This window comes from Cucumis sativus, chromosome 7 (assembly GCF_000004075.3).
Source record: "Cucumis sativus cultivar 9930 chromosome 7, Cucumber_9930_V3, whole genome shotgun sequence".
In the NCBI taxonomy this organism is placed as follows: domain Eukaryota; kingdom Viridiplantae; phylum Streptophyta; class Magnoliopsida; order Cucurbitales; family Cucurbitaceae; genus Cucumis; species Cucumis sativus.
In genome coordinates, this window is record NC_026661.2 from 7,313,606 (window position 1) to 7,334,685 (window position 21,080).

Consider the following 21,080-nt stretch of genomic DNA (forward strand, 5'->3'; position numbering starts at 1 on the left):
AAACCATACATATAAGCATCAAGCATACCTGACGAGAGACGAAGGGTCGCGTTAGCCATAGGAACACAAAAACATAGACTTACATCGTAAGTCAGTCTACAGAACCTAAAACTTAGGCTCTGATACCAACTGTAACGACCCAACTTTTCTAGGTAAGTCGAGGTCATTAATTTTTAACAAAAGACTTTGGTTGATACAAAATGAAACGTAAGTCAATTGAAAAACAAATTTATGTCAGGCCTGATTTTTCAAATATTCAAGAAAACTTAAAAATAATACTATTTACAAATAAAAGTTTGTAAAATAAGTTTTAATACATCTTAAACCTCAAAAGAAACCATAAGCGGAAGCAAAATGACACGTTTCCTATGGCAATCACGCTTCCTTCCTGCCCCTCGCCGGTTTGCCACCTTTATTACCTTTGTTAAAAATTAATGACCTCGACTTACCTAGAAAAGTTGGGTCGTTACAAAAGATTTCCCTAACACGTATTGTAAAAAAATATGTAGTTGGCTAGTAGTGAAAAGTTAGCAAGGCTATTCATGTTTCTCTTGGTGTTCCCTCTTACTCATCTTGAAGCTTATTGTGGGCATTTTGTCAACTTACTTTGGGTTTCTTTTGTCTTCTGTTTTAATTAATTACTTCGTACTTATTTTACATTTTAGTTTTCATTAGTGCGTCCTGGATAGAGGATTTTGTTTAGCTCGTTGTTATTGTTGATAAAATTAAAATGCCAACGATTACAATTCTTGAGAACGGACTCATCTGTTTCCAATTCAGATGCCCAAAACTTGTTGAATGGATCCTATCACGTTGATCGCGACATCTTGCTGGCAAAAGTATGCTCCTCTGTAAATGGACTCCAGGTATTGTCCCTAAATCCTTTGTTTTTTATTATGTTCCTATATGGATTAAACTAGGTAGGATTCCAATGGAGTTATGGACAGATGTCAGTTTGACTGTTGTGGCTAGTGCTATAGGCAAACCTCTATCTTTAGATCTAGCTACTAAGGAAAGACGAAGGTTGTCACATGCTTGAGTATGTGTTGAATCAAATGTGGACTCTCCTATGCCTGCTGAATTTACAATTCACCTTAGGGGAGAGGATTTCGTTATGGCTGTGAATTATGAGTGGAAGCCTCGAAGGTGTAATTTGTGCCGGTCTTTTGGGCATTCTAGTGGTAAGTGTCCTAAGATTGTGGAAAACAAAGTTCATCGAGAGGAGGATGTGAGTAAGGTGGTTTCAAACAAAGAGGAGGAACGGACAATTGTGTCTTGTGGATGTGGTGTTAGACTTTAAATAGTTGGAGGAAAGTAAGACTAATAGCTCCCCATTAGGCATATTAAGGAAAAGGAGGTAGGTAATCGAGATGAAATTACTCGTTATTAGGAAGAAAAGAGAGTTGGTTTATGTTCGAGAGAAGGGTAAACGTGTGGATGTGATTATGCCTAACTCTTTTGGCAGCCTTATGAAGTTGGGTGAGGGAGACAAGTGGACCTTATCTATAGTGGATGACTCCCCTCCCCCCTTACAAGTGGATGATACCGCTATTGTTCTTAGGCGTATGTTATTAATCACCTTATGATAATTTCAAAATATAAATATATTTTTAGTATAAGTCCTCACGTTTGACTCTAGACTCACCAAGAAACCTTATTTGGATATTACGAATATGACAAAATTAGTGATATTAGATGACTATCAAACGATAATCATAGGGTTATCAACTTTTAAATTTACTACTTTTAAAATTTAGAAAATGTAGTGACATGAGTCATGTGATTATAAATGTTTTTGTTATTTTTGCAGGGTTCCAGAGAAAAAAGAAAAAAGTAAGATGTGATTGATAATATGTGAAAAAAGGAAAAAAATTAAAGAAATATAACTCGATATATCTAATTTGTTTAAAAACGACCCCATTTGTAATTTTTCTTTTCAAAAGTCACACAACATCTTTTTGGAAAGTTTTTTTAGAGAAGCATGCCAATACCTTCATCCTACGTATGTAGATGTATTTATGAATAATTTTTAAAAGTTCAAAACAATTTTTTTTAACATTTCAAAGTTTAAGGTTATTTTTTTACACAAACTACAAAATTCAAAAGAATTTTTTTTGTAATTTAACTAAATACTGTTGTATGTATATATATATATATATATAATTAGTTATCTTTTTTAGTCCTATATTGTAAAAAAATATGATTATCGATTTATCGAAATCTAATTTGTAAATGGCTTAAAACATTTAGTTTGTTGAAAAAAAAATGACAAAACAATGGACCAATGGACAGCTAATACGAGTCGGTGAACCGAATACACAAAATTCTCTAAATCCAATTAAGCAAGATTTAAAAAAAAAAATTCTAATAAAAACCCTACATGTACAGTCTCTCTCATTTAAAATTTCTTTCTCCTCTTCTCTAACGGCCAAGTCTCCCTCTCCTCCCTCTCCTCCCTATCATACCCATTTCGCGGATCCATCTCCATCTTCTTCTTTAAGTCGCGGATCCAATCTCCATCTTCTTCTCTTAGTGCGTCCTTTCCATTTCTTCGTACACTCCATTTTTCCTTTCTCTTTTCAAAACCCTAAGGCCTATCTCTCAATTTTCGTTTCTTTAAGGAAGAAACCCTATCATACCCATTTCACCGATCCATCTCCATCTCTCTCTTATCGCGTCCTTTCCATTTTTTCTTCTTCCTTTGTTTACACTCCTTTCTCTTCTCAAACCCTAATTCTCTTTAATTAATTAATTCTCTCTTTCTCTCTCACTTCCTCCTCTTCCATTAATGGCAGGTTCTCCTCATCTTCCTCCTTTCTCCAGTGTTGATTCCTCCTCTACTTCGACTGTGATGCTCTTTTCTTCTTCCCTCGCAATTTCGATTCCACCATCGTCACCGATTTTGGTTGCAATTTCTACACTCTTCAACCTCAACCTTCTGGATTCCCTCACTCTCACCGGATTGACTTCAATGTCCTTGGAACCTCCACTACTACTACTAGTACTCCACTCATCAAAGAATCCGCTGGAATTATCAGACGCTCCTCTTCCTTTCCTTTCTAACTTGTCTCTCTTCTAACTCCAGTGGTGAGCCCCGAACAAATCGCATTACTCCGTGAGTTCCCAATTAATTCCATCTTTATTTAATATTCAATTGTCCTCTTTCCATTTGTTTCAATTATTGAATAGAAAGTTAATTGAATGAACTATGTTCCAATAATTTCATGTGGTTCTGGTAAAGCACAGTGCATCCGGTCGAACTTCCCCCATTATGTAATTTTATGGAGGTAGTTTTGTAAATTGGATTGAAACAGAGGCTATTCAATGTGTATGCATAAAATATAGGGATTGTTTTTCAATTAAATATAAATTGATTGAGCCTCTGATGTGCTAGTAAGCATCAGATCTCCTCTGTGTATATATAGTTAGGTACTCTTCTTTTTTTATTGGTTCCGTCATATATATCACGGTCTGAAGTTGTAGCTAAACTTGCTTTCATCTTCAGTTTCTATCACTATTTAAAGGTCAGATTTTGTTCGATTAGAAGAATGTAAATTTGTCAAGGACAATAGCATGCTTAGTTTAATTGTACTCAAATATTGTTACTAAAACAATTGCTTTATTTGTGTTGATACCATTATTTGTGTGGTAGATCTCTTGATTCATTTTGATGTTTGTATTTTGAAGACATACAAAGGTCATAATACTAGTTGCTATTCTTTTTATCTTGGTACGTTTCATTTTTGTTTTAATGTTTCACTGTCTCTATAATTGACTGTACAAACATATCATCATTCAATCACTTTTCAAGTTTTAGATTCTGAAATTTGTACATATTGGGGTTTTCCTTTTTCTTTATTTTGGATTATTTCAAATCTCCAAAGATCTTTCTTGTAACATTTGCATATTTTAGTTTGTTAAAATCTTCGAAAGTAGAGGAGAAGGCTCCAAAGCATTCTGTCTCTCATTGCCTTGCCCTAACATTATCATCTGTGTAAGATGTGCCAATGAGTAGACCATTTTCTTTTACTTTTTTTTCCATAGCTTTTGAACCACTTTCCCTTTCTCTCTTCTCTTTCATTCTTCTTTTATGTTAATTGGAAGAAGCTTTGAGGCCTCTCTTGAAAATAATGAGGTTTTGAAGGGATAGAAAGAGAGTGATGGTGGGATCCATCAAAGGTTTGGGATTTCACACAATGTTCGCATCACTCTTTTAAATGTAATTAGAGGTTGAGGAGTTGATCGTCGATCATAGATAAGGAGGGGCTGGTTAGTGGCTTGGAAAAGAATTCAGACAACATTAATTTTTTCTAAAAAATAAAACCAACCTTCCGACGGTTGGTTAACACTCCTCGACAGTCGAGATAGGGTAAGACTTGTATTCTGGTTCTGTTGATACCTATATTTGTGCTTCATCACTTTATAATTGTACTTTTATTTATCCCCTTTGTATATTTCCATGTGTTTCATGTTTGTCTTTTATGTTTCTTCTATTTATATATTTCTTCATGTTCTTCTCCATTCGGGTTTGCTCTTGCGGAGGTTACACATTCATTGTTGTGCTGGTACTTTAGTTAATGATGTCTAGTAATTTTTGTTTTGCAAATTTTCTTGTTAGTGCTCAAGTTTGATTTCATACTGCCTTTAGCATAGCTTTACGACTGCAGAATTCAATTGCACATTGCCCTTTTTTATTTTGTTATTACTGATGGACTTATTTGTGATACCTTTAAAGAAGAAAATTTATGGCTATTTGTGTTGAAGTTTATTTGTTGATTATTGGTTGGTTTTTTCCCTCCACTTTTCTTAATATTTTGAAGTGTGTAATAAGGTAAGCAATTTTTTAGTCCCCTAAATTTGTTTTGTTGATGAATTGTTTCCTTTTTTTTCTCGGTTTTGTTTTCAGGTTTTCATCATTATTCATTTGGTGGCTAAATATTACTCATGGGTATTTGTTCGATCTTATTTTGTTGTGATCAATTGATATACATAATATGCACTATAAATTTGTTAAATTGTTGGATTATTTGCTTTTTTAATAAGGTTGGAGGAACCTCAAGGTACGTTTTGTTAAAGCATATTTTATATTGATAAATTTGAAGTTGTCAAGTCTATAACAATGATAATGTTAATACGAGTAAATTTATAGCAAATTTAGTTGACTTAACTTATTTACATGCTGGTTGCTCGGACTCTTGGAAAAACCTTACGTGCATTTTAACCCACGATAAGAGGACTTAAGGTTGTTATGACTTACATATCAGTTTTTGAGATTTTCCTTTGTAACTTTTTCATAGACCTTATTGTAGTTTTTTGTTCTTCATTTTTGTTTGTAGGACGTTTCTAGAGAATGCAAGACCATGTTTGAGTGAGAAATTGGTCTCGATGAAATTGAGAGTTCAATGAACAGCACATACAATGCAAGTAAATCTACCTACTCAAACCCATCTTCTATTTCTAAAGCAGAAGGGCTTTCGGTGGCTGAAACAAGTGAGTGATTAAGTTTTTTATCACCCGTATTATTTGTTATCACTAGGAAAGAAAGCTGAGTAGAAAAAGTAGAATGCCAAATGGAAAAAAAAAGATTAGTAAGCAGCGTTATTATTTTAAAATAGAAAACAAAAATTAACATTATTGTTAAACCGAGCCATTCTCGAGAACATGAAATAGAATTGGATAGCTGCCATGCATCGTGTTTATGAATGTTAAGAATGAAACTATCGGTAGGGTTATAGAATAATCATTCTATCAGCCTCAATTATGATACAGGGTTTATGAAATAGAATTTTCTTATGTATTGTAATAGTAGAAGATTCTTCGTCAGGAAGCAAAGCTTATAGCTTTGAAGAGTATCTAAAGGTTACAGAAGAGCAACCGAAAGCTTACGATAGCTCCAAACCAATTTTCCAGCACAAAGCCAGAGTGGATCCCAAGTACAACGGGAAGGTTGTTAAAATCAAATCTCTTATGTCTTATTTCATAACTATTTAGTTTTGATCTTAACTACAACAATTTTCATTTTTTTCTAGGTGCATTGTATGTGCTTAGAAATTAAGTGTTTTGAAAATTAGAGGTGAGCAATCACACTTAGAAACTAAGTGTAGAACCATAGAAATGTTACCCCATCGGTTCTAGCAATGCCTAGTTACCGCAGTTCATAACAAAGAAAGAAAAGAGGCTCGTAAATGCAGACCATAAAAAAGTGAGACAATCAACAATTATAAAAAAAAACATATGCAATATGCATTAAAAAAAGCTCATAAAAAATACAGAGTCAAGTCGGTTAGGTCAAGTAGAACATGTTGAGTTCCCTAGCTATTAGAGCTTTTGGGGGAAAACATCGCTTTTGGCCTAACCAAAACTAGACCATCTATTTTTAGTTTTAAACATAACGTCAAGTTTGATTGAGGGCTTTGAAAAGAGGAGGAATCCTCCTCGATCCACAGTAGGGCGAAAACGAGGCTTGTTGTCACTTCGAAGGGAGCAGTCAAACTTAGCATTGAGTTTGATTTTTTTTTTTGAAAAGGTAATGATAATATTATACAACAACAAGGTGGACCTCACACCTGAGGTCAAGACAAAAGAGCGAACAACACTCACAGAACAAGTAGTTAGACAAAACAACCCATAAGTACCCAAAACAACCCCACATCTCGGGAACAAGAACTAAAACCAAAAGAAACCAACTAGTGTTCCAAACATTAAAAGGACAAGAAGAAGAGAGAAAGACAACAAAGTTAATAAAGAGAAGAGAAACCCACAGCCCGGGACAAGCAAACGAAAAGAACATTAAATAAGACCATGAACACCATCCGACCAAGAAGCAGCACGCGCTTTAATACACGACCGAATGAGCTGGAATACAACCATAGCTCGAACAGCACCTCCATGAAGACGATGATTTCGCTCCTGCCAAATGAAATAAATTGTAGCACACCAGAGAAGGCGCCACAGTTTTCTCCTCACACTCTTCCCAATACCCTGATTATAAATCCAAGATAGCTCAACCCCCCAATAACCGATTCTATGAGAAGATGACATAAGCAAAAGGATCCTCGACCAAATCTCCCACCCAAAATGACAAGAAAAAAACAAATGATCACGAGACTCATAGTTCCCTCCACAAAGCAAACACGATAAAGGAATCGACCTATCCCACCGACTTAACCTATCTCTAGTACCCAACCTATCCCTGATGGCCAACCAAGCAAGAAGGAGTGCTTAGGAATATTTCCCCCACCCCATAGTAAATCCGACCAGTCAACCCTACTACTATGAGGACGAATAGTCTCCCACTCACTGGTGATCGAAAAACTATCATGACTCCCCGCACCCAGACCCACCTATCCTCAACACTCGGACTCGGCCTCACTCCCTAAACCCTATCCCAAATGTCCATCAAATCCAAAGAAACAAGCAGCCACCTCCAATCACCATCCCGACCCATGAAATCCACCAGCCTCGCATCCCACCGACACATCATAGATCACCCTCTCCCAAACTGCTGGATAATCGGCCCACCCTGAATCCATGGAACCAACCACACTCTACACTTCCTTCCATTGCCCACCTTCATCTTAACATGAGCTTTAAGGATATCCCGCTTACGCAAGATTTCCCTAAAGCACCAAGATCGACCCACCCCAGCATCGATCTCCACAGCGATCTCCCTTTAAGGATATAAGATTCCACCAAGCAACCCACAAACTACCAGATTTAACAAGTAGCAACCATAATATCTTCAACGTGCTTGCTATATTCCAAGAAGATCCATCGCGAATATCAAGACCTCCTTCATCAAAAGGAAGACAAACCTCATCCCAGGCAACTTTAGCACCACCTCTTCCCTCCTCCTTACCTCTCCACAGATAAGCCCTCAAGATCTTATCAACGTCTCTGTGGACTTTCATAGGAAGCATGAACACACTAGCCCAATAAACCTGCAGGCTCCTAAGGACTGAGCGAACAAGCTAAATTCTACCTGCAAAAGATAACACTCTAGCAGACCAAGACCGAATATGATTGGTAATACGCTGAATAAGGGGATCACAATCAGAGCTCCGCAATCTTCCAGAGAGGAGAGGAAGCCCAAGATAACGAACAGGGAGATGACCAATGGAAAAATCCATGTTAGCAGCAAGCCAAGAAGCTTTCGAACTATTAACCCCCACAAGAAAATTTGAGCTTTTAGCAAGATTAGCAAACAGTCCTGAAAGCTCACCAAACCTCTTAATAGTCTCTTTTATGAAACTCATAGAATGATTATCAGCAGTACAAAAGATCATCAAGTCATCTACAAAAGTAAGATGAGTTAACCTGACCTTTTCACAAAACTGGTGGAATTGAAAATTCTGAGGTGGGCTGTTCAACATGCGAGAAAGCACCTCCATGATCATCACAAATAAGAACGAGGATAAAGGGTCACCTTTCCTAAGTCCTTTCCTTCCATGGAAAACACCTTCCAACGATCCATTAATCATAATGGAGAACATCGGAGAGGTCACACACGCTCGAACCCAACTCACAAATCTTAAAGGCGTACCTATGGCAATCAGCAGGCCAAAGAGGAAATCCCAATTAACAGAATCATAAGCTTTTTGGAGGTCAACCTTCATAGTGCATCGAGGTTTACCTCTATGCAAATGGTATGCCCCTACAAGCTCCTAACAAAGAAGAATATTGTAAATAATACTCCTCCTAGGGATGAAAGCTGGCTGATTTCCACTAACAAAAGAAGGAAGCCACATACGAAGCCTATCTGCCAATATTCTTGAAATGCACTTATAAATAACCCTGCAACAAGATATAGGGCTGAAATCCTCCAATCGATCAACACAATTCCTTTTAGGAATAAGTGTAATAGTAGTCGTATTCACCCCTTGAGGGAAGTAATTGGTCTCAAAGAAGTGTAAGACGACATCACAGAAACCCTCTCCAACCACCGTCCAAGCTCCTTTGAAGAAGCCAACTGAATACCCATCAGGGCCTGGAGCCTTTCCACCATCCATGGAGAACAGAACACGTCTCACTTCCTCCCTGCCAATAGGCGACTGGAGGGCCTGGCAACACTCCTCAGTCCATCTAAACTGAACAATCTCCTCAATACAAGTAGAGAGCTCTCTGTAGCTAATATTCTGAGAACCCAGACTATCTTTGAAATAATTAACTACCACCTGAGTCACCTGATCATGGTTAGTCAATCGATTTTCATCTGGGTCAATAACTGATTTCAAAGCATTGCTGCTCTACCTTGATCGAACAGATCGATGAAAAAAGGCAGTATTCTGGTCATCTAGCTTCAACCATCTGACTCGCGATTTTTGGCACATAGCGGCTTCCTCCACTCTAACCGCTTTCCAAAGTTTACCCTGGCTAAGCTCGCGTGATTACTCGCCTCCTCCGATAGAGACTTCGTCTCCATCTCTCTTTGAGCTCAGTCCATGGTATCATTGGCAAGATGAGCATCCTCACTGATGGTCCGGATATGCCTACCAAAATGCCTGCGAAGAATCGACTTGAGATTTCTTAAGTTCCTCACAATATTCACAATTGGATAAACTCTAGTATCTTTGGTCTAAGCAGCCGAGTGAGAGAACTTGGAAATCCTAGAGAGACACGTGTGAGGGACACGCACCTGAGATGAAATTTTTTCCTTTTTACTCTAATTGAGTTTGATTGAGGGCTTTGAAAAGAGGAGGAATCCTCTTTGATCCACAATAGGGGAAAACGAGGCTTGTTCTCACTTCGAAGGGAGCAGTTAAACTTAGCATTGAGTTTGATTGAGGGGTTTGAAAAGAGGAGGAATCCTCTCTGATCCACAATAGGGGAAAACGAGGCTTGTTGTCACTTCGAAGGGAGTAATCAAACTTTGAAACTAAGTGTAGAACCATAAGGAGATTACCCCACCGGTTCTAGCAAGGCCTATTACCATATTTCATACCAAAGAAAGAAAAAAAAGGCTTGTAAATGCAAACCATAAAAATGTGAGACAATCAACAACTATAAAAAAAACATATGCAATAATTGAAAAAAGCACATAAAAATTAGAGAGTCAAGTCGATTAAGTCAAGTAGAATGTGTTGAGTTCCCTAACTATTAGTGCTTTTGGGGAAATTTTCACTTTTGGCCTAACCAAAACTAGACCACCTATTCTTAGCGTTCTAAACATAGCATCAAGTTTGATTGAGGGCTTTAAAAAGAGGAGGAATCCTCCCCAAACCACGGAAGGGGAAAATGAGGGTCGTCACTCTGAAGGAAGCAGTCAAACTTAGCATTGAGTTTGATTGGAGGCTTTGAAAAGAGGAGGAATCTGATAGACCCCCTATATTACATCTGTACAGCGGAAGAGGGACAAAGAAATTAAAAAAAAAATATCACGTGCACATGAATAGCATGTGCTTTCAAAGTGTTTTGGCATAATAGAAGTGAATAACAACTTTCAATTTAGAACTACAATATCAAATTTGAGGTCTCTTGAATTTAGATGCCTACTAGAAGAGTGCAAATGGTTTATTAGGACATCTCGTTATAAGAAGCGCGAGTTGTGGATGCTATGAAAATACATTTATGAACATGACTGTTCATTGAATACTAGTTTTTTGTTATAAGGGAATGTCCTTCAAATGCTTTCGCTTTATGTTTTTTGTTTTTCCTTTGTACATGAGGTTGTTTAAAAATTTTGTGATGGAACTGAGTTTACGAACTGTTGTTTTGTAAATAGTACTTTTAAAGTTTTGGTTATTTGAAGTAGGGCCCGAACTTAAGTTTGTTTTCTTTGATCGTATGATTTCAAGTGAATTTTACTATATTTTGTGTCAATCACGGTCTCTTTGTCAAAATTAATGACTTCAACTTAGTTAGAAAAGTTGGGTCGTTACGACAAAATTTAAGTATTAATGTAAGAATTATGTACTTCATTATAAAGATCGATAGTTTAAAGTTTTTGACGATAATTTACATGGAATTACACGATCAGTTACCATTATCAATTACACGATAAGAAGAGCGAGTTGTGGATGCTATGAAAATACATTTATGAACATGACTGTTCATTGAATACTAGTTGTCACATGCAAGCTTCTTCAACAGTAATTGACAGTTGCTTGATAGATGAGTTCAGGTTCATGTCTACTGATCGTTTCATTCCAAAAGCAATTGTGCATAAGGCATGTACAAATCTTGGAGTTAATATAAGTTAGCAGAAAGCTTGGTAGGCAAAAGAACACATAGTAAAGATATTAAAAGGTGACACAGTTAAATCATACATGTTGATTCCAAGGTTCTTTGATAAATTGGTTGAATCTATCTCAGGTATAATGAGTTTCATATATAGAATGATGACATCAAATTGTGTAGACAGTGTAAATTTAGTTTTTAAAGATCTTAGAGAACTACCTGTAGCTACCATGCTTAGTTCAATTAGAGATGTATTGCAAAAGTGGTTTGATGAAAGAAGTAAAGCTACTTTTACAATGAAGAGTTGTTTGACTTCTTGGGCTGAGAACGTGTTGCATTTAGAATAACATGAAAAGTCAAGAATTTTATTGGTAAGGTTTTTTTTTTTTTTTTAATGTTTGTATCTTAGGTAGATATAAATAGACTGCTATTTTTGTCCATCCGATAGAGAAATATAAAAATTTATGTGTGCTTGTTTCAGATAGATAGAGATAGATAGCTATCAATGTCTATTTGTCTCTATTTGTGCATGCTTTTTTTTTTTTAATTTTTCTATATTTGTTTTATGTATTAGGTTGATCCAATTAGTATGACTGAATACAAAATAATGGATGATACAAAATGGTAATGTGATTTATTTATATTGGTTCTAATTTGAAATATTCAAATTTACTTTGGAAATTAGTTTAATTAGTATAATATATAGTGATACATTATAATATAAAGTTTATATGTTAATGAAACTTTATTATATAAATTTAATTTTAGATAAAGTTCAAAATTAATTTATGAGATAAAATATTTGAATGAGTTCAAATATTAATTTAATGTGGATTTGTTTCATATTAAAATTATTAATTATGAGATAAAGTTATATTTGAATATGATTCAAATTTAACTTAAGTTAAATATAAAATATTTAATTTAGTTATTAATTAATTGAAGAATTAATTAATAGTTTAGTTTAATATTATTTAATTAAATTAATATGAAACTATAAGGTATTGGAGAGATATTCATTCAATAAGATTTAAATGAAATATTAATTAAATATGATTTAATTAATTATTAACTAATTGATTAATGGTTAATTAGTTAGTTGATTGGAAACTTCTATTAATTTAATATTTTTTAAGTTAATAGAATCCTATGATTTTCTCCTACCCCGTCTCCTACTCAATGAAAGAAAGAGAGTTATAAATATGTAGAAGAAAAACAGCTTTTCTTAACCAAAATAAAATCGATGATTTTCTTTTCTGCAAAATAGATTGTAACGACCTAATTTTTTTAATTAAGCTGAAGTTATTACTTTAAGACTAGATTCATCCTTTAACCATAAGACTTTATAATTTAAAAAAATATATTTTTTAACAACATTAAAGAGTTTTTATTCGGGCTCTATTTCAAATAAAATTTTGAAAGTGTAAAAGTATCGATAATAAAAGTCGTTCAATCATGAAACCCAAAACAGTCTCAATTACTAAAGAAAACCAAAATAAAAAAAATATAAAGTAGAAGCAATTTGAAGGACATTTCCCTATGGCAGTTTCGCGGAAAAAGATTAAACATAAAAGGGTGAGTATAAACATACCCAGTAAGAGACCCACTACTGATCTGTTAGAAGAAAAATAAAATTGTTAACTTCCTATTGGAGGTGCCCTGCACTTTAAAAGTCTTGTGATCATGTAGGAATACACATAATCAGTCCAATGCCCTAAAGGACACAAATATTAGTCTAGTGCTCTGCAGAAAGCACATGTCAGTCTAGTGCTCTCGAAGAATGCACATGTCAGTCTATTGCTCTCGAAGAATGCACATGTCATTCTAGTGCTCTCGAAGAATGCACAACAGGTGGTGATCCCGTAGGACACCTGCAAGGCACACTACCCAATCGACAAAGCTAACAATTTTCCCTTAGTCCGTTATAAACATTTAATCAATCCATTCCTAGTATAGTCAAACTACTCCATCATATCATCAATCCAACTTAACACACTTACGTTCAATCTATTCAATCTATCACAAAATCAGTTGATACTATAACAACACACCAGACAGTCAAGATATATATATATACATAACACCTTTCTCAGTTTACAAATACATTATCCATCGTATCTACTTCTATACCAGTCTGGCATAATATACATTTGTCATCATATCTACTTCTACATATATTGGTAAACCATACTAAGTCCAGAGATCCAAACAGTCAACACATTTCAAAACTTTCAAAGAGTCCAGTAATAGAAACCCCTTACTTTAATGTTACTCAAATTTCTCGAACGAAGGAAACCTAATAATAAGAATATGGAACTCAATTACTTTCACAATACTTTCTTTCATTTAATTTCCTCAATGTAAATTCTAGCTTACCAAAGTTTGGCGAATCGAACTCCAACAAATCTACAATTTAGTTGTGAATCCAACGAACTCAAACGCTACCTTCAAGAATCAATTAACAATTTAACTAATTATCCAAAACTACAACCCAAGGATAATTACAGTGTAAAACCACCACACTCACCAATACAACTTACCACAAAAATCCCAAAAATTAGAGTAAAATGGAGGCAACAACTTCGAATAACTGGAATCGACGCGTGTAATAGATCATATCTAATCAATAAATGAAAAACAAACTTCAGCTTACAACCCATGGCTGGAAGGTGAAGAGTTGCGCGACGACACTTCGGCAGACGCGACGACACTTCGATATACGCGACGGCACTTCGACAGACGCGACGGGCTCAGGTTTGGTCGACGGCTGCTTCAACTAAGTAACAACGTCGGTGAGATGATAGGTCAATCGGTGACGTTCCTCGTCACCTGGAGCAGAATGTGGTGGCGCGAACGTCGAAGGAGCTACGCGCGAATGAATCACAGCTTGGCTGGAAAACAGAGGTAAGACGCGATGCCGAGAGTTCGAACTCACGACGAATGGTGCTTCGGCTTCAACGGAGACGAAGAATTCGGTGACGTGGCCGGCTGACATCCAAGAGTAATATAAAATGGCTAAGGGAGGCAGGCGGCGGTGGGCACGGGGAAGAGGAAGAGTGAAGGAGAAAGAGATGGAGTTGCACGTGAATCAATAAAGAATTGATATTTTAAATTAATAATAAGATTAATTTTATTATTATTATTTATTTAATTAGTATTAGTATATTTTTTCATAAAGCCCTTCACTTCCTGCTAAATCCACACCACAACCAAATCCTTAAAATCTAATAAAATTTAAAAAATTTAGCTTGAGAGAAATACCTTGATATTGGGGGTGTTACATAGTTTCTCTCTAAATTTTTTTTTCATTCCAATTGTTTTCCACAAACCAATCTCATCTTCGAAGATAGGAAGGTCTCCAACGGGTTGGTGTCCCCAATTCGGTGGATTATAGATTCAGAGACGTCAACAAGAGTAAGTTCTATGAATCTTTTAATTTAAAAGCATATTTAGTTCTTTATTTAAAACTTTGATTCTAAATATTGTCAATGTACTGGTATTTTGGAATTTTCAAATTAAAACTGATGAATGGTTTTGTAAAGTCTTCACTGCCAAGAGCTTTTATCCCTTTAGGGCACACATACCAATTAAACTAATGCAAGACCTTTGACAGTAGTTAATGGTAGCATCTCACAAAGTGGAAGTGGTTGGCTTACCAACGGAAGATTTTCAATCATTTCTAGCAGTCCCGTTTCTGTTTGAGTATGACCTTCCATATTTTTGCTATATTACTTATAGTTAATATCAAATGTGCATCTCTGCCATCTATGCTAATATCACTGCCTAAGTGCTTTGATGTTGAGGCGTTGTTCATTTTTGTTCCCTACACATAAAAGTAAAAAATTATTGTTGTTTATTTATAATCTAAGAAATTTTAAACAATACAAAGCGGTAACTAATGAATTAAACACTAACTGTTGAGTTTCTACAGTAGATTCTTGAAGATGTGACTCTTGAACAGATGGATTCTCATGGATGATCACATGTTTGTTATTTTGATGGTCATCATTCTTGTCCAGATTGTGATGACTAGAATCATCACGAAGATCATCATACATGTTGTTAATATCATCAAACAATTGATTCTGATTCTAGTATAGAAAGAAAAAAGGATAATAAAAAAAAATAGTTACAAATGATCGTGTATCCTTAAGCAAACAATCGTGTAGAATATCTAAACGGTTGTTTTACCAGGGTGATCGATATTTCAGATGGGATATGCGATCGTTCATATGTGATATGCGATCGTGTAAAGATATATAAAACCTTTGTTCTGTCAGAAGTCGTGCTAAGAAGAGTTGAAAACTTGTAATAAGATCCATCAAAACTGAAAGATTTTACATCAACACGTTCTGACACAGTAATGCAGTATCAATGAGCATCAAATTACGTGAGATACGTATTAGAAAATATCTAACTGCTCTGTTAATTTTTTTGGACATCAAATCACCTTTTTTCAAGCTTAAGGAAGGAAATGTCGGCACTATATATGTCAGAGTTGTGCATTGCAATGGAAGTGCCAACACGAGGTGATACATGTGTGTCTTTCTGGGATGTAAATGCCACTCCCGACTAGGACCAGCATAGTCTTAGGGAGAAAGCATGCTAGGAATTGGAGTTGTGTCCTCAATTTCTTCAAGGACTTGAGCATTTCTTCTTACACTAGAATGTCTCCTGTTTAGAGAGTTTATAGGATTTCTCAAGGCCATTTTTGCATACTTAACAGCTCTTGACAACGGTAGAGAGTCTAAATCTACACTTTCAGGGGTTCCAACTCCACCACTCGATGAGCCAAAGATAGAGACAAATCATTAATGATCCAGTAAGCAACATGAAACCTTGTAATTTTGGTCAACGGTAGTCCCTCCATTACTAGCTCAACACTCAAGTCTCCTGTATAAAATATAAAATAATACAGACACAAATAGTGAATGAAATCTTATGACGTAACAAATGCAAATTTTATGTATACTGCAATTTGACTAAATATTGAACAAGAAAGCCCAAGGGAATACAAAAAATCCAACGTTTTTAGGGGTCAATTTGAAAAATGGCAAAATTACTTTTTCTTTTCAATTTTAGCAAACAACATTTTTTGCACGTGCATGGTATTTTATAAAATACCAAATATTCACCTTCCCCTATAATTATTTTGTTTTTACGTTATAATTAATTTATGTTATGTATGTATCAACTTTTAATTAATTTTTACTTGAAATAGATACATCAACTCATATCATAACTTTTCTCTTAAAATCTCGGGACTCAACTAATTGATTCAACATTTTAATAACATTATTCAATCTTACTAATTTCAAAATAACCTAATTGAATTTGAATTTCAAAAGAACCAAATTGAATTTCAAAATTACAAAATTATTATTTTTTAGAATTTTAGAATCTCAACGATAGATTTTATATTAAAATAACCTTATCTCAAAATAATTTTAATGAATTGAATATCAAGATAATTAAATTATTATTTTAAAATTGGAAGAAAAGCACAAAAAGCTCACACGCACGCGCGCGTATACGCACACACACGCACACGCACACGCACAAACGCGCACACGTGGACACTCACACCCACACACACGTAGACACACACACCCACGCACACGTGGACACGTGCATACGCACACACGTACGCACTCGCGCACACGCATGCACACACCACATATGCACAAAGATGTATAAATGAATTAAAATTAAAAAATAACTACAATAATTGTGTTTAGAAAGACTTTTAAACCATGTTCATTTGACTTAATAACGTTAATTAAATTATAATTTTCTATCAATATTGGTTTAAAAGTGTCATTAGTGTAATTATTTCAATATAATGCAGTCTTATCCAATTTTACGAACAAAAAACAAGTCGAATATGTACCAGTAGATGCACACTCTTTGTCATAAGAGATATAGCAACATTTTTATGGGTCATTTTGAAAAATGGCAAAACTACTTTTTCTTTTAAATTTTAGCAAATAGAATTTTTTGCACGTGTGCATGATATTTTATAAAATACCAAAATATTCACCTTCTCAAACAGTAATTTTTTCGTTTCTACGTTGTAATTAATTTATGTTATGCATTTATTAGCTTTTAATTATTTTTTACCTGAAAAAGATACATCAACCCATATCATAACTTTTTTCTTAATATCTCGCTGTGTAAGATGTGCCAATGAGTAGACCATTTTCTTTTACTTTTTTTTCCATAGCTTTTGAACCACTTTCCCTTTCTCTCCTTCTCTTTCATTCTTCTTTTATGTTAATTGGAAGAAAGCTTTGAGGCCTCTCTTGAAAATAATGAGGTTTTGAAGGGATAGAAAGAGAGTGATGGTGGGATCCATCAAAGGTTTGGGATTTCACACAATGTTCGCATCACTCTTTTAAATGTAATTAGAGGTTGAGGAGTTGATCGTCGATCATAGATAAGGAGGGCTGTTAGTGGCTTGGAAAAGAGTTCAGACAACATTAACTTTTTCTAAAAAATAAAACCAACCTTCCGACGGTTGGTTAACACTCCTCGACAGTCGAGATAGGGTAAGACTTGTATTCTGGTTCTGTTGATACCTATATTTGTGCTTCATCACTTTATAATTGTACTTTTATTTATCCCCTTTGTATATTTCCATGTGTTTCATGTTTGTCTTTTATGTTTCTTCTATTTATATATTTCTTCATGTTCTTCTCCATTCGGGTTTGCTCTTGCGGAGGTTACACATTCATTGTTGTGCTGGTACTTTAGTTAATGATGTCTAGTAATTTTTGTTTTGCAAATTTTCTTGTTAGTGCTCAAGTTTGATTTCATACTGCCTTTAGCATAGCTTTACGACTGCAGAATTCAATTGCACGTTGCCCTTTTTTATTTTGGTATTACTGATGGACTTATTTGTGATACCTTTAAAGAAGAAAATTTATGGCTATTTGTGTTGAAGTTTATTTGTTGATTATTGGTTGGTTTTTTCCCTCCACTTTTCTTAATATTTTGAAGTGTGTAATAAGGTAAGCAATTTTTTAGTCCCCTAAATTTGTTTTGTTGATGAATTGTTCCCTTTTTTTTCGATTTTGTTTTCAGGTTTTCATCATTATTCATTTGGTGGCTAAATATTACTCATGGGTATTTGTTCGATCTTATTTTGTTGTGATCAATTGATATACATAATATGCACTATAAATTTGTTAAATTGTTGTATTATTTGCTTTTTTAATAAGGTTTGAGGAACCTCAAGGTACGTTTTGTTAAAGCATATTTTATATTGATAAATTTGAAGTTGTCAAGTCTATAACAATGATAATGTTAATACGAGTAAATTTATAGCAAATTTAGTTGACTTAACTTATTTACATGCTGGTTGCTCGGACTCTTGGAAAAACCTTACGTGCATTTTAACCCATGATAAGAAGGACTTAAGGTTGTTATGACTTACATATCAGTTTTTGAGATTTTCCTTTGTAATTTTTTCATAGACCTTATTGTAGTTTTTTGTTCTTCATTTTTGTTTGTAGGACGTTTCTAGAGAATACAAGACCATGTTTGAGTGAGAAATTGGTCTTGATGAAATTGAGAGTTCAATGAACAGCACACCCGTATCACCCGTATTTCTATTTCTAAAGCAGAAGGGCTTTCGGTGGCTGAAACAAGTGAGTGATTAAGTTTTTTATCACCCGTATTATTTGTTATCACTAGGGAAAGAAAGCTGAGTAGAAAAAGTAGAATGCCAAATGGAAAAAAAAGATTAGTAAGCAGCGTTATTATTTTAAAATAGAAAACAAAAATTAACATTATTGTTAAACCGAGCCATTCTCGAGAATATGAAATAGAATTGGATAGCTGCCATGCATCGTGTCTATGAATGTTAAGAATGAAACTATCGGTAGGGTTATAGAATAATCATTCTATCAGCCTCAATTATGATACATGGTTTATGAAATAGAATTTTCTTATGTATTGTAATAGTAGAAGATTCTTCGTCAAGAAGCAAAGCTTATAGCTTTGAAGAGTATCTAAAGGTTACAGAAGAGCAACCGAAAGCTTATGATCAGCTCCAAACCAATTTTCCAGCACAAAGCCAGAGTGGATCCCAAGTACAACGAGAAGGTTGTTAAAATCAAATCTCTTATGTCTTATTTCATAACTATTTAGTTTTGATCTTAAGTACAACAATTTTCATTTTTTTCTAGGTGAACATTGTATGTGCTTAGAAATTAAGTGTTTTGAAAATTAGAGGTGAGCAATCACACTTAGAAACTAAGTGTAGAACCATAGAAATGTTACCCCATCGGTTCTAGCAATGCCTAGTTACCGCAGTTCATAACAAAGAAAGAAAAGAGGCTCGTAAATGCAGACCATAAAAAAGTGAGACAATCAACAATTATAAAAAAAACATATGCAATATGCATTAAAAAAAGCTCATAAAAAATACAGAGTCAAGTTGGTTAGGTCAAGTAGAACATGTTGAGTTCCCTAGCTATTAGAGCTTTTGGGGGAAAACATCGCTTTTGGCCTAACCAAAACTAGACCATAGTGTTTTAAACATAACATCAAGTTTGATTGAGGGCTTTGAAAAGAGGAGGAATCCTCCTCGATCCACAGTAGGGCGAAAATGAGGCTTGTTGTCACTTCGAAGGAGCAGTCAAACTTAGCATTGAGTTTGATTTTTTTTTTTAAAAGGTAATGATAATATTATACAACAACAAGGTGGACCTCACATCCTGAGGTCAAGACAAAAGAGTGAACAACACTCACAGAACAAGTAGTTAGACAAAACAACCCATAAGTACCCAAAACAACCCCACATCTTGGGAACAAGAACTAAAACCAAAAGAAACCAACTAGTGTTCCAAACATTAAAAGGACAAGAAGAAGAGAGAAAGACAACAAAGTTAATAAAGAGAAGAGAAACCCCATAACCCGGGACAAGCAAACGAAAAGAACATTAAATAAGACCATGAACACCATCCGACCAAGAAGCAGCACGCGCTTTAATACACGACCAAATGAGCTGGAATACAACCATAGGCTCCCAAATAGCACCTTCATGAAGACGATGATTTCGCTCCTGCCAAATGAAATAAATTGTAGCACACCAGAGAAGGCGCCACAGTTTTCTCCTCACACTCTTCCCAATACCCTGATTATAAATCCAAGATAACTCAACCCCCCAATAACCGATTCTATGAGAAGATGACATAAGCAAAAGGATCCTCGACCAAATCTCCCACCCAAAATGACAAGAAAAAAACAAATGATACGAATCGCAAAAGGTAGAGAACAAGGAAGATATATGTCAGGAAGCAAATCTTTCTAGATATTCTGGAGAAAAGGTGATAAACTCCCATAATAGCACCAAGCCTAATACCATTGCGAATACAGAAGAAAGTAAAGGAGGAATGAATTGGCCGATGAGAACTATTACTCTACGAGGAACAACAAAAGAGGAAGTACGGAAAGAGGGACAGACGAAGCACTTATTTGATGCTGAATTTCAATCTAGAAAGAAGGGATTGTTCTTTCGCTGTAATGAGAAATATTCTCATGACCAAAATGCAAGATGAAAGAGCAAAGGGAATTGCGAATGATTGTTGTGAAGGAAGAAGGCGAGGAGTATGAAATTATTGAAGAAGGAGGAATTGATCAGAAAGAATTGAATGCCCCTGAGATCGTAGAGGAGAGTCAAGTGATGGTGGAATTATCCATTAATTATGTGGTGGGATTATCCAACCTAGGGAAAATGAAGGTAAAAGAGATGATACAAGGGAAGGTGCCTATAGTACTAATTGATTGTGGAGTCACACGCAATTTCATTTCAGAAAAAAAAGTGAAAGAGTTGCAACTGAGTATAAGAGAAACGTCGAATTATGGAGTTATTTTGGGCTCGGGCACTGTAGTCAAAGGGA

The 21,080-nt window shown here is 35.1% G+C and overlaps 1 long non-coding RNA gene across 3 annotated transcripts; it reads left to right on the forward strand.

Moving 5' to 3' along the window:
* The first annotated feature begins 3,101 nt into the window (after positions 1–3,101).
* LOC116405197 lies at positions 3,102–5,506 on the forward strand. Of its 3 annotated transcripts, none has more exons than XR_004218359.1 (3): positions 3,102–3,115; positions 4,907–4,948; positions 5,337–5,506. It is a non-coding gene; the product is annotated as an uncharacterized LOC116405197 (long non-coding RNA). The 3 variants fall into 3 exon arrangements; XR_004218358.1 differs by lacking the exon at positions 3,102–3,115 and adding an exon at positions 3,472–3,524; XR_004218360.1 differs by lacking the exon at positions 3,102–3,115 and adding an exon at positions 4,346–4,369.
* The last annotated feature ends 15,574 nt before the right edge of the window (positions 5,507–21,080 follow it).